This window comes from Monopterus albus, unplaced genomic scaffold (genome assembly GCF_001952655.1).
Source record: "Monopterus albus unplaced genomic scaffold, M_albus_1.0 scaffold145.1, whole genome shotgun sequence".
In the NCBI taxonomy this organism is placed as follows: domain Eukaryota; kingdom Metazoa; phylum Chordata; class Actinopteri; order Synbranchiformes; family Synbranchidae; genus Monopterus; species Monopterus albus.
In genome coordinates this window covers 839,120-851,530 of record NW_018128025.1, presented here as the reverse complement: position 1 = coordinate 851,530, position 12,411 = coordinate 839,120, and the positions used below count along the sequence as shown (strand labels likewise).

Here is a 12,411-nt window from a genome sequence, read left to right as displayed (position 1 = left end):
GCAGCAGGGAAGTGCTTGTTACGTTGTATAGTATTTGGGATTTTGGCTTTATAGACGTTGCTGCTTTAACTGACTGATAAGACGTCTGTGTTTATGTATAAAGCCAGGAACAATTTATTACCTGGTGGAATTCAAAAACTATTTAATGAAAGGGAAGGGGGATACAATTTAAGGGGTCAGTTAAATTATAAAATTCATGCTATACGTACAACCAAAAAAAGATTTTGTATTTCCATAAGTGGGGTAAAACTATGGAATAATTTAAGTGTAGACATAAAAAATAGTAATAGAATTGACGAGTTTAAACATAAATATAAAGGTATGTGTCAATCAAGATATATGCAAGAAGAGGTTTAATGATTAATTAGATGGAACATTGTGGGTGTGGTGTATGAATGTTAACACTTTGTAATAATTCTTTTGTATATTACTTTGTGTGGGTAGAAGTGAATCATTTACTGCTTGCAAACCAATGATGGTAAGATGATGTCATGGGGTAGGACTGGATAAGTCTGACTTCTTCCTACTCCATTCAAGCATGTACTAGGTATAAGCAAATTGATATTGGATTATGTGTATGTGTGTTGTCATATCAACTGTTTTTACATGCTTGAAAGAATAAATCAAATCAAATCAAATTTCTCTTCCTCCTGCAGCCATTGTGGGCATAAAAAATTCTAACTCAAATTTATTAATGTGGACAGATTGCTACAGATGTGTTTTGCTAGTTGAACTTGGCTGTAACAGTTTTGCTCTGACCAACCAATCAGAGGACAGAAAAATGCTGATGTTATTGTAGGCCAGCTAGCTGGCCCTGTGAGGCGAATTTGAAATCTGATTGGTTAAAGAAACAGTCCAATTGTAGTTTAAGTTACATCGGCCCGCACTACTGATTCTGAAGGCCCTGGGCAGATTAGATTGACATGGCAACACATAGAGGCTGAAATCTGATTGGACAAAAAAATCTAACATCCACATACACGTACTGGAAGCAGTGCAGCCAAGAGAAATGCTATGAAATTTAGGAAATAGACTGTTGGGAATAAATTAATATAATTTGATGGAACAAATATTAGAATTTAGGTTGTAAATGTAGGTCAGTGCTTCTGATGGTGTTTAGGCCAGCAGAGAAGGCCTTTCTGGCCCTGACGGCCCGCCACTGAGATAAATAAGAATAACTACTACAACTTATGTTAGTCCTTAGTGAGAGTATGAGGACTATGAGAATGCTGTTCTGGTCTGAGAGCATTCATAAATAAAACAGTAAAAAATGTTCTTACATTGATGGAAATGGAGAAGTAAAGAGAGATAAAACAAGAGGAGCAAAAACTAAAATATTTAAGATTTTCTGATTATACAACAAAATCACTGTAGCTAAGAAAATAATAAAGTACAGGGTGGGCCACGGAAAAGTAGCTGATAGTATGAACGAGCAAGTAGATCGTTTTGGAGGCGGGCTACTTTTCCGTAGCCCACCCTGTATAATATAATTTCAGCCTCTCTTGCCGGATTACTTTTACAATTTTCAGAATATAGAAGGAAAAACCTTATGCAAGGGGATTAATGCAGGTATAACTGGTGACTGCATTTAAAATTGCCATTTGAATATAGTTATAAAGTAAATACATTGTATGTATTTTTGTATTGCAGCCCCGTGTCTGTTGAAGGTATGTGCAGACATTATACTTTTCACTGGAGAGTATTTTAGTGCAACCCATGGACTTTCCCTAACCTTAACCAGGTAGTTTCTATGCGTATACTTAACCATGTATAAGGAATGTCAGCCATTGTCTTTTGTTTTGGGTGGACCAAGGAAAAGTAGCTGATAGTATGAACGAGCAAGTAGATCGTTTTGGAGGCGGGCTACTTTTCCGTAGCCCACCCTGTATAATATAATTTCAGCCTCTCTTGCCGGATTACTTTTACAATTTTCAGAATATAGAAGGAAAAACCTTATGCAAGGGGATTAATGCAGGTATAACTGGTGACTGCATTTAAAATTGCCATTTGAATATAGTTATAAAGTAAATACATTGTATGTATTTTTGTATTGCAGCCCCGTGTCTGTTGAAGGTATGTGCAGACATTATACTTTTCACTGGAGAGTATTTTAGTGCAACCCATGGACTTTCCCTAACCTTAACCAGGTAGTTTCTATGCGTATACTTAACCATGTATAAGGAATGTCAGCCATTGTCTTTTGTTTTCATTGCCAGAAACAACATGCAGGTGACATGGGTGCAGGCCAATAGAAAAGAACAGGCAAAAAGAGAACGCCATGTCAGAATTTTCGAACTGTTGCTGTGAGACCAGAGCCTCTTTCAGACACAATACCCATGAATTTGTAGGCTATGTGTAGCTATGTAGCAGTTGCTTTTTTGCCATTCAAATATAAAGCTGCTGTGCGTGACGTTCCTGGCCAGACTGTGTTCAAACATAGCAGGACCTACAACCTCCTACAACCTCAGCATTCACATGATATCCAACATCATTCGAGGCAGACACACTGTTATTCCTCTGAGCAGAGGATAAGCAGTCCTTTGATTTCTATGTCAGCCAAATTTCCAGCCATTTTGCATTAGCTCATGCTGTAAACCAAATCTGTTCTCTACCCATTCAAAATAAACTTTGTACTAGCTAGTGATGTTATATTCTTTCTATATTTGTGCATACATTTCACTGCCTACCCAAAACATATGAGAGTTAGAGAGGGAGAGAGAAAGAGAGAGACAGCACAGCAGTGGTCAAAGCAGAGTGAAGGCAGGAAGTGGCACATTAGTGAGAATAAAGCAGTGAAACAGAATGTCGTGTATTGTACTGCAGCACTATCATAATCTTGACCATATCCTTATCACCAATTTGACCACTTCATTTTAGAAATGTAGCTGCTAAGAACATAGCCAACTGTTTGACTAGGTCTGATCAGGAAAATTTGCCAGTAATACTTTGCCAGCTATGTGACTCCGCGCTCTGTATTCAGACATAACACCTACTGTAAATGTGAAATAGCCGGCACATTCGTGGGTAGCAGTGCATGTCTGAAAGCAGCTTAGTATTTTTTTGTGTTGTGGTCCAAAGTAGCTATTATACATTTTGATGTGAGATTGGGTTGGCAGGACATGAGATAATGAACACAAGATCAGCTTGATATCTACATTTACTGGCTCATACCAGACTGTTGGTTTGGCCAAATACTGTACATGGCTAAGCTGTTAAGTTACAAGTTAAACTACAGTGTTTTACACTGGAGATGATAAATGATGATGAGTAAGTAGCTGAACTTAAATTTATTATAATTAAAAAGAAACATCCAGAAGCCATAAGTCAGTGACGTTTGCTACTCTCTTCGGCCTGTGACCTTATTCATCTCAAAGTTCTTTATGTCAAGGTGTTTCATGTCTCTTGAAAATGAGAATGTTTTGTTTAATTTTAGGGAATAGCATTAACATTACATCTGAGCCTTTTACACACAATAAGGGTTAGTAATGGAGGAGGAGTTACTGGTTGACAAATCTTAAATGAGTGGCATTTCCATACCTATAAAACTCTCTTAAGTGTGTTAAGTCTGTTAATAGTTATTTAAGTAAGATGCCTTGCTCCTAGGCTAACAGAGAAGCTCACAAACCACAGGGAAAGACTCAAGCTAAACCCACACAAACAAACCAGTTGTTCCAAATGACCATTCTTGTAGGAATGCAGCTACATGGACAAAAACCTTTCTCTACATTTACAAAAACCTGTGTTCTCATGCCTGGCCCACGTCATCTACACACTGGAACTGGAATTGCCTGGCATGTTCTGCTGCGAAGGTATTCTGCAATGTTTGTGTGTCAGAATAAAGGCAATTAAACACTGCTTGCACCATGCTTGGACAGCCAGGCAGCCATATGCCTTGCCAATTAACCTCCCACATGAGGAGAAAGAAGAGAGAGGCAGAATGAATCACACACATTTTTCCACTTTCTCACCTACCTTTATGTTCAGTCTTCTATTTTGCATATATTCTCCATTAATGCTCAAGTGGCAGTGACAGCTAATTTGCACTCAAATCTTGTAATTTAGACATGAAGTACTTAGTTACATTCAAACCTGGCTCCAGTTAGGACCATCAGTTATTGCTGGCTTCTCCCCATCTAACCCACTTCTGGGCAGGTTTCTGCAGCTGTAGCCCATCACCTTTGTTTCAGCCTACAACAAAAAAAAAAAAAAATGAAGTGGCATGTTTTAATTTGTATCATGGCACCACTGATAATCAGTACAGACCTTTCCTTTCCATCAATTGAATTTCTCTAGTCAATTAAAAGCACCCAGCAAAGGGCTCCATGTGATACATGCAATAAACATGTGCATAGGTATAATGTATTTTCTATTGTTATTTAATCTAATGTCAGTCATGAGCCTCATTTGTGCATCAGATTTACTTCTTGTCATGCTTCTGTCTCACCTGCTTCCAGTCTCATGCTTTTATTTTGACACTACTTCCTTTCCCCAGCTCACCCTGACTCCCGGGAACTTTATCTCATCATCCACATTGGTTTCACCTGCTTCTCATCACTCACACCCGGTTACAACAGCATATAGGCAGCTTCCCCACACCAAGAAGCTGCCAGATTGTTCTAACTCCTGTTCAGACTTTCCAGCATTTTTCTTGCACCTGTTATTCCAGCTCTGACCACGGATTACTCTTTGACCACCGAGTTTCGCCTAGCCCTCTCGATTCCGACTGTGTTTTCTGTGTATTGACCTTTAGACTTCCCTTTCTGACCATCTCTTTAGCCCACTGCATCTATGCTTTGACTTGGGACTTGCTGCTTGTTGTTGCTTCAGTCAAACCAATAATCAAGTTTTTTCATCCAATTACTCCATGATAGAAATGCTAAAATGTCATAAAATTAAACTCCTACTAATGAAACCAAGAACCATTTATTCATTTTACAAACAAACCCACAGAACAGATTTGAGGGAATCCTCTGGGAAAGTGGATACATTTTCAATTCTTAAATATGAAGTTAAGGCAAAGTCAGTACAGATACTGTTATATCTTTGTGTGCCCATCAATATTAAGTATGTTACTTGCATGCAGTTTCTGCTTTAGATGGCTACACAACATTAATAAATGTGGCATATGTAGTTTGAAATCTGCCAAGTTTTCCTTCAGTGTTTTTATAAGTAACTGTCTTTTGAAGATTAGCACCTATTCAATCTGCACTAACCACCGTAAGCCGTTCTGGTCCCTAGCTGTCTCCAGTAACTGGTGGACCACAGCTTTTTAGTAATAAATATAAACTGGAAATTGCGCGTGCACACACACACAGCCACACGTGCCACTTTCTTCTGCCTGCTTGTTTTCCTCTACCTAACAAGATATTCAGTCAGAAATTCTGGAATAAATTATGATTTAAGAAGGACAATATATGAATTTCATTGCATAATTGGTTAATTTATCATTTTCAGGTTGTTATAAATGTTCCAGTTGTGCTCTGGTCCAGACAACCTGTGGGTGATTCGTCAGAGAGATGACGGACAGGGTTCATACGATTCTGGACCACATCCACGTAACGGGCCTCAGTCCCACCCCCCTCATCCTAGCACCACCATTCATCATTCTCGTTCTCAGCATCCCTACAGTGGAGCCTACCTAAGAGCACAACCCCCTGTTTGGTGCCAATCCCAAAACACATGGAAGGTAGGTAGCCACAACAAAATAATCAAGGTCAACAAATGAGTTCATTGAAGGATCAACAAAATTGTTAGGATTCATACTGTGGGGAACATGTGTGTACTAAATGTCATGACAGTCCTTCCAATAGTTGCTGAAACATTCTATTAAAAACAGAAACATGTCAACATCTTGGTGGCATTAGTTGAAAACTAAAGTCAGTAAGATTGGGGAACATGATTGTATAACATAATGAAAGTCCATCTAAGCCAATCTACAGTATTTGTTAGATGGATTTTCATACATTTATTAGGTGGATTTCAGCCTGGCCCAAAGTGATGGACTGATTAATTAATAGACCAATCTTGTGACACAGTGAATTTATTAAAAGTCATTCATACATAAAATAGAGCAAAGTTTAAATAAGCTTTTCAGATACTTAAGCCAATATATTTAATATTGTTTCATTTTTTTGCATGAAAAGTTTCCATCCTTGTTATTTTCACATTATATATTTAGATTTATTCATCAAATTCCAATAAGTGAAAAGTATTAAGATCCACCATTCTAAAAAGCAGAGTATAAATTGACAAATTTTTAGGGTTGGTGTCATCTATGGCTTTTTTTTTTTTGTGTGTGTGTGTGTGTATTGGTCTCTCTTTGTTCCTCTTATTCTCTAACATTATATTCATATGGTAACCAGACAAAGAACTCTGATCACAACATAAACAACTAACACCTACTGACAAAAACCCACACTTATCCACACTTTCCCTAATAGCCCATATATCACCACAGGTATATACTGCTGAGCTGGCAGGTTAAAAACAATGTTGTCACATGTATAAATACAGAGTTATATCAAATGCATCACCATATGAAATCCAATGAGGTCGTAAACACAGTGGGTCTTCTCTGGCAAACCTATTCCTACCTGCTTCATGTAAACAACATAACTGACACAACCTGGTCTATTCATCACTACTGTTTAGAGACAAAAAGGTTAATGAAGCAGGGCTGTTATGCTAAAGATTGCTGTTGTAGAAAACTACATAGTCTTTTCAAATGCTGCTTACAGTGGCAGTACAGCTGTCTTCTTATAGTATGTGTCATGATTCTGCCCTGTCCACTTCCAGTATCATGCTTTTATTCTGACACTATTTCCTGTCTCCAGCTCACCCTGACTGCTGGTAACTTCACCTCATTACGCACATTGGTTTCACCTGCTCCTCAATCACCCACACCTGTTGACAACACTATTTAGCAGCTTCCCACAGGGCATTGAACTTGTGGGAAGTTCTATGCCTTGCCTAGACTCTACAGCAAGTTCTTTCCTAGTGCCTGCCTATAGTGATGTCCAGTTGACACCATGACACCTGTATCAAACCACTTCATCATTTGTATCGAGTATTGGTTCATTCATTCAAAGGTTCGGTTTAGTGCCATCTGGTGGCAAAATAGTATGCAGCAGAACAATGCCTGAATTATGTGATAGGCGTAACTAGGCTTTGTGTGAATGATGTGAAAACGTTTGTAAAGATTGATTGCTCAGTCAGTCGAGTCTATGAACGTATGTAATGTAGTAGGTGGGATAAGGCGTGCTTGGGCAGTGGTTCGCAGAAGATCCCTCTCTGAGCTCGAATCATGTATCGAGGCCTTGGTGTCAGATGGCCATCACTACCTGCCTATTCTGTTATCGAGAACCTGCCTGGACTATCGACCAATGGTTCTGCCTCATCCTTCCTATTGGACTGCTTTTCTGTTATCGAGACCCTGCCAGCACTACCGACCAGAGATTCTGCCTTGCCCTCCTTGTTGCCCTGCTGTGAACCTCGATCGTAGACTGAAGCAAGTATTAATCCCTCAGTTCTGCTTACTGCTCCAGTCTGCCTCTGTTTCTCTCACACCGGATCTCCCCGAGGACAACAATAAACTCTACTTTACTGCCTCAAACTACTGGCTTTTTAATTGAGTTCACATCTCCGCATTCACTGGAGCTTCACACACAGTTTCTTGACAGTACAATCTGGCCAAAAATAAACCCAGCCAGTAGCGATCTCCGTGAATGGCAGGGGCGCATGGAACAGGCTCTGTCTGCTCATGAGGCTGCGCTGGGGACCATACAATCTACAGTCCATGGTTTGACTCACAGTGAGCAGATTTGGGGTGCCACCGCGGTGGTTCCGGTCCAAACTCCAGTCCCTCCTCTGGGTTACCATGAACCCAGGATCCCGCCCCCGGAGCGGTATGGAGGAGAGAGCGGGTACAGCCGCTCCTTCTAACCCAGTGTGAGATCCAGTTTGAAACTCAGCCTTCAGTTTTCCCCACTCAGCGATCTAAAGTAGTTTACACTCTGTCGTTGCTGACAGGTCGGGCACGCCGGTGGGGCACAGCTGAATGGACAAATAGATCAGACTGTTGTGCTACGTTTCAGAGGTTTAGGGCTGAACTAATGAGTTTTTTTTAGACCCACCCAGCCACACTACTGCTACCTCTCCCTCTCTGCTTACTTTAACTCAAGGAACCAGAACCGCGGTGGATTACATAATAGACTTTCACACCGCTGCCACCGATTCAGACTGGAATGAGCCCACACTTATAGATGCATTCTATGGTGGACTATCAGATAGAATAAAAGTGCACTCACTGCGTATAACCGGCCCAGACGTCTCTGAGCATTCATGGATCTGGTAACCAGAATTGATGGTCGGTATAGAGAAAGACAGTCTGAATGGAGACGTCAGGTGCCTCTCCCATGATTTTGTCCCAACTTCAACAGAGCCTCCTGAACCTATGCAACTGGGTCACTCCTGACTCAACCTGGAAGAGAGAGAGAGAGCGTAGGTACAGAATGAATTTATGTATATACTGCAGAGGACCCGGCAACCGGGCACTGGTCTGCCCAGTAAAAGACAGAGGCTCAGCAGGATGGGGAGGACGTTGCTGAGCCGTACAATCACGAACACATCTACCGTCCCGTCATCATGGCCCAGCTCTCATATGGCACCAAGATCATTCTGGTCCCGGTCTTCATTGACTCTGGTTCTGACACCAGCTTCATAGACCCTGCATTCCTTCACCATCATCAGATCCCCAGCAAACCCATGAGCAATCCCCTCTTAATACATTCCCTCAATAATAAGCTCCTTCAACATATTACTAGCTACACACCTCTATTGACAATCACAAAGAGACAACAGACTTTCTGGTGATGTAATCTCAACATCACCCAGTGGTACTGGGATTTCCTTGGCTGGCTAAACACTGAGCCAAGATCACCTGGGCCACGGGGAAGGTAGTCAAATGGTCACCGCAGTGTGCTACCCACTGTCTACAGTCGGCTACTGCCCAGGAGACAAAGGAAGAACCAGAACCAGACTTGTTTCCTGACTTATCCAAGGTGTCCCCTGAGTGTTTAGACCTCAAACAGGTTTTTAGCAAGATCTGAGCCACCACATTACCACCTCACCGGCTGTATGACTGTTCCATCAACCTGCTGCCTGGTACTACCCCGCCTAGGGGCCAGTTGTTTTCCCTCTCACCTCCTGAATGCCAGGCCATGTCCATGTACATCGCAGAGGCCCAGAAGGCCGGCTTGATTCCCCATCACCTGCAGGGGCAGGGTTCTTCTTCATGGGGAAAAAAGACAGAGGACTACGTCCATGCATCAACTATTGAGGTCTAAATAAGATCACCATCAAGAATCGTTACCCGCTACCACTCATCTCCTCCGCCTTTGAACTGCTACATGGCACCCAGCTTTTTACCAAATTGGACTTACGGAACGCCTATCACCTGGTGCGTATAAGGGAGGGAGATGAGTCGAAGATCGCATTCAAAGAAACTGTCCGGCCCTTTGGACACCCCTGTGGTGTTCCAGAATCTGGTCAATGATGTATTGGGGATATGCTGAATAGCTTTATCTCTGTATACCTTGATGACAGTCCTTTGATTTCTATGTCAGCCAAATTTCCAGCCATTTTGCATTAGCTCATGCTGTAAACCAAATCTGTTCTCTACCCATTCAAAATAAACTTTGTACTAGCTAGTGATGTTATATTCTTTCTATATTTGTGCATACATTTCACTGCCTACCCAAAACATATGAGAGTTAGAGAGGGAGAGAGAAAGAGAGAGACAGCACAGCAGTGGTCAAAGCAGAGTGAATGAAGGGAGGAAGTGGCACATTAGTGAGAATAAAGCAGTGAAACAGAATGTCGTGTATTGTACTGCAGCACTATCATAATCTTGACCATATCCTTATCACCAATTTGACCACTTCAGTGTGCAAACCTGGTCAAGACCTACAGAAAACGTCTGACCTCTGTAATTGCAAAGGTTTCTGTACCAAATATTAACACTGATTTTCTCAGGTGTTCAAATACTTATGTTCAGCAGTGCAAGACAAATAAATTTTTTAAAAATCATACAATGTGATTTCCTGAATTTTTTAAAATCTGTCTCAGAGTGGGAATGCACCTACAATGTGAATTTCAGACCCCTCCATGATTTCTAAGTGGGAGAACTTGCAGGAGGTACACCACAAATGCTCCAGCAAAGGGGAGCCAGGACAACAGGTCAGGGGGGAGATATCATCTTCATCACCCCCACAATTGGGTACCAAGCCCCAATAACAGGCCTGGACAAGCTTGATTCAAGGACTGCTGACCTGAGACTGAAGATCATGAGCAATATGGGCACCTGGAACTCCCGTGGCCGGTTACCAAGATTAAGTGAAGTGCGTTCTGAAAGTCTACTGGATGATGTGAATGCAGCACTAAGAACAATCCCTACTACGACCACCACTGAGACCAACAAGCTCATATACACCACAGCAACCGTGATCCTTGAGATGCTTGGCTATAAGTTCAACAAAGGCCATAAAGAGCAGTATCCTCCATGGAGAAGGAGGTTGGAGACCAAGATCAAGGCAGCACGAAGAAAAGTTAGCCAGCTATCAGAATTGCAGAAAGGCGTGATGAAGAAAGGGGTACCTAAGGAATACAACTCACTGTCCATACCTGAGGCCTTAGAGACTGCCAAGCAAAGGCTCACAGCCCTGACCACACAACTGAAGAGGTACACCAGAGAAGTTGAAGTCAGGAGAATAAACCGAATGTTCTCCACTGAGCCATCCAAGGTGAACTCTCAGTGGCAGGGTAATAACATGAGGGCAGACCCACCAAGGCTGGAGACTGAACAGTTCTGGAAGAGCATATGGGAGAAGGAGGCATCACATAACAACAATGCCCAGTGGCTAAGCCCCAGTGGCTGGCTGGTGGACCTAAGAGCAGACCACAGCAACCTCCCTGCACAAGACCCAGTAATCATCACAATGGCAGACCTTCAAGAGCGGGTTGCAAGTATGAAATGCTGGACAGCATCAGGCCCTGACATGATCCACGCCTACTGGTTAATGAAGCTAACTTCACTCCATGAGCGCCTGGTGGGACAAATGAACCAGCTACTAATAGATGGAACCCACCCTGAGTGGTTAACTGAAGGCCGTACAGTCCTGATCCTCAAGGACCCTCAGAAGAGAGCAGTACCATCAAACTACCACCCAATAACCTGCCTCTGCACAACCGGACATAGTAGTGGTGGACAAACAGAAGAAGAAGGCCGTAGTGATAGATGTAGCAATGCCAAGCGATAGCAACATCAGGAAGAAGGAACACGAGAAGCTTGAGAAATACCAAGGGCTGAAAGAAGAGCTAGAAAAGATGTGGAAGGTGAAGGCACAAGTGGTCCCTGTGGTAATAGGAACATTGGGGGATGTGTGTGTGTGTGTGTGTATAGTTTGTTAGCATCAAAACATGTATTTTAATTTCATGCACTACAGCAGCAAAACAACTTTAAATTCTTTTTTGGAAAAACCTGTGTAATAGTTAAGAATCAAACTTTTTCTAACCACAACGGGTCAAGTTAATTGTTGTTACAGTCCATTTACCAGAAAATCTGACACTAACTACAATATGAACTATCAAACCTAAACCTTTGCTGTAACTGCCCTGTGGCGTTCATTAACCCTGTCCTCACTCGTTTTGCTGTTTGCTCCCTACTGGGGGGTCATGCTGCAGCTGCAGATGCTCACAACAGTGAGGTCATTTCTTCACAACATTGAAATTAATAAATCTACTTTACCATTCAGTGAATGCCATTTTAATAAATCACTGATGGTTTCTGAACTATGAACCTAGCTTTATCTAAAGGTGGAATCATAGTACAGAAACTGTACTAGTGAAAGTCACCAACAATCTCCTCCTAGTATCAGATAAAGAAGGAATTGGTAGTAACACCAGAGGAGCAAAGCACCAGCTACTGGTTGATAAAGTAGTCACTCGAGACTGCAAGACTAGGCACACCAACCTGTGCACTGCCTGGACTGACTACAAGAAAGCCTATGACTCAATGCCTCACACATGGATCCTGGAATGCTTGGAACTGTACAACATCGACAGGACTCTAAGAGCCTTCATCAAGAACTCAATGGGAATGTGGAAAACAACCCTAGAGGCCAACTTCAAGCCAATTGCACAAGTCAACATCAAGTGCGGTATCTACCAAGGAGATACTCTGTCTACACTGCTGTTCTGCATAGGGCTGAACCCCCTCAGCCAGATCATAACCAAAAGTGGTTACAGATACCAACTACGAAATGGAGCAACCATCAGCCCCGCTGTCATAATAAGCTGGCCAAAGGAGGAGATAGAGGCCACTGACATCAAGCCACGGAAGCTAGCTACAACACA

General features: G+C 42.0%; 1 long non-coding RNA gene across 1 annotated transcript in view; it reads right to left on the bottom strand.

Moving 5' to 3' along the window:
- Window positions 1-3,962: 3,962 nt before the first annotated feature.
- The window catches only part of LOC109968247 (uncharacterized), a 15,809-nt gene continuing 7,360 nt past the window's right edge, over window positions 3,963-12,411 (bottom strand). The window contains exons 2-3 of the long non-coding RNA XR_002276073.1: window positions 8,307-8,479; window positions 3,963-4,188 (exon numbers count right to left, since the gene is read on the bottom strand). This is a non-coding gene — a long non-coding RNA (uncharacterized LOC109968247). The remainder of the gene's footprint in view (window positions 4,189-8,306; window positions 8,480-12,411) is intronic.